General features: G+C 54.3%; 1 long non-coding RNA gene across 1 annotated transcript; it reads right to left on the bottom strand.

The window, feature by feature from the left end:
• Positions 1 to 254: 254 nt before the first annotated feature.
• Positions 255 to 932, bottom strand: LOC119871654. Its single transcript, XR_005357675.1, has 2 exons — positions 810 to 932; positions 255 to 649 (listed from the first exon to the last, which is right to left on the bottom strand). It is a non-coding gene; the product is annotated as an uncharacterized LOC119871654 (long non-coding RNA).
• Positions 933 to 1,394: the final 462 nt, after the last annotated feature.

Raw genomic sequence — 1,394 nt, 5'->3', positions numbered from 1 at the left:
GTGGCGTTAGCAGCACTCACCTCGTTGGGCTGTAAGGGTAGGATAAAGCCCTGTTACACAGGCATAGCCCTCGAGTAGAGCCTGGTGGACCTTGGTGAACTGCCCTGTAAATGTTAGATACCTTAGAATCTCATTAGATCTGTAGTCATTAGTTGTGGCTTTGCAATCACATCCACTCATCTCATTAAACTCCAGGAAAATCGAAAATTAAAAAAAAAAGGGGGGGGATCAAAATGTCACGTCTGATGGCAAAGCACATTTCCCCCAAATTTATTTCTGGTTTGGCTAATCAATAATCGTTTATTTTGGAACGACTGACCTTTGTCACAAAACCTGAGGATTAACGAGTTCTACGCATGAGTGTGGGCTTTGTGACCGCGGATGGAACAAATTCAAATAAGCCATAGTTGTGGGGGTGCCCAGGTTGCAGGCAGCTCCCTTCGAGGGCCTAGAGCCGGCTGTTCCCTGGAGGCAGTGGTTGCCGTCGGGCCGAAGCTTCGCTGCAAGGCGGGCCGGGCGCTTTCAGCCCTGTGTTCTGTCCCGCGGGACTCAGCGTGACCTTTCCAGAACGCCGGGGAGGTAGCCTCGGGACCAGGTAGGCGCAGGGGGGAAAGCAGGACGAGCAGTACGGAGGTGGGCGAGGCCGAGCCTGTTGGGCAGGCTGTGTTTGATTTTCAAGCAGAGCTGACACGTAAATTAGGTCCCCCCTACCACCCCCCAAGGAACCCAGCTGCAGAAACCCTCCCGTGGCCCCTTTCTGTTGTTTCACGACCAGGAGCACAAAGGTAGGAAAGCTTCGCATAGAGCACCTGGATCTGCTTCGGAGGAATTCTACCCGAGTTGCTCAGCTTCGTTTCCTTGAGACCGGCTCGGGGTGTTCTCGTCCTTCTTCGATGGAAGCAGGCTGACTTTTTTTTTTTAATTTTTTAATGTATTTTATTTATTCCTGAGAGAGAGAGAGAGAGAGAGAGAGTCAGAGACACAGGCAGAGGGAGAAACAGGCTCCATGCAGGGAGCCCGACGTGGGACTCGATCCTGGGACTCCAGGGTCACGCCGTGGGCTGATGGCGGCTCTGAACCGCTGGGCCACCCGGGCTGCCCGGCAGGCTGACATTTTTTGAGAGCAGGCCTTACTGAGTTCTTCTACATATTCCAGGTGATTACATGTTATGTGGGTAAACCGAGGCAAAAACGCTGGGGTGCCCTCCTGTAGGGAGGAAAGCCCTCGGGTGGCTGCGCCCTGTGTTCCAAGGAAGGTCAGGGGAACACAGGTGTCCCCTTCCACCGCCCCCCTCCCCCCAGCGGCCGCGCCCTTACCTGCACAGGAGCTTAGTCTTCCAGAAACAAGTAGGCACCTGGCATCCCGGGAACAGCCGTTGCTTGGTCAAGTCTCT

This window comes from Canis lupus, chromosome 4, assembly GCF_011100685.1.
Source record: "Canis lupus familiaris isolate Mischka breed German Shepherd chromosome 4, alternate assembly UU_Cfam_GSD_1.0, whole genome shotgun sequence".
Classification (NCBI taxonomy): domain Eukaryota; kingdom Metazoa; phylum Chordata; class Mammalia; order Carnivora; family Canidae; genus Canis; species Canis lupus.
The sequence above is the reverse complement of the archived record's forward strand: the minus strand, read 5'-3'. Positions and strand labels throughout refer to the sequence as shown.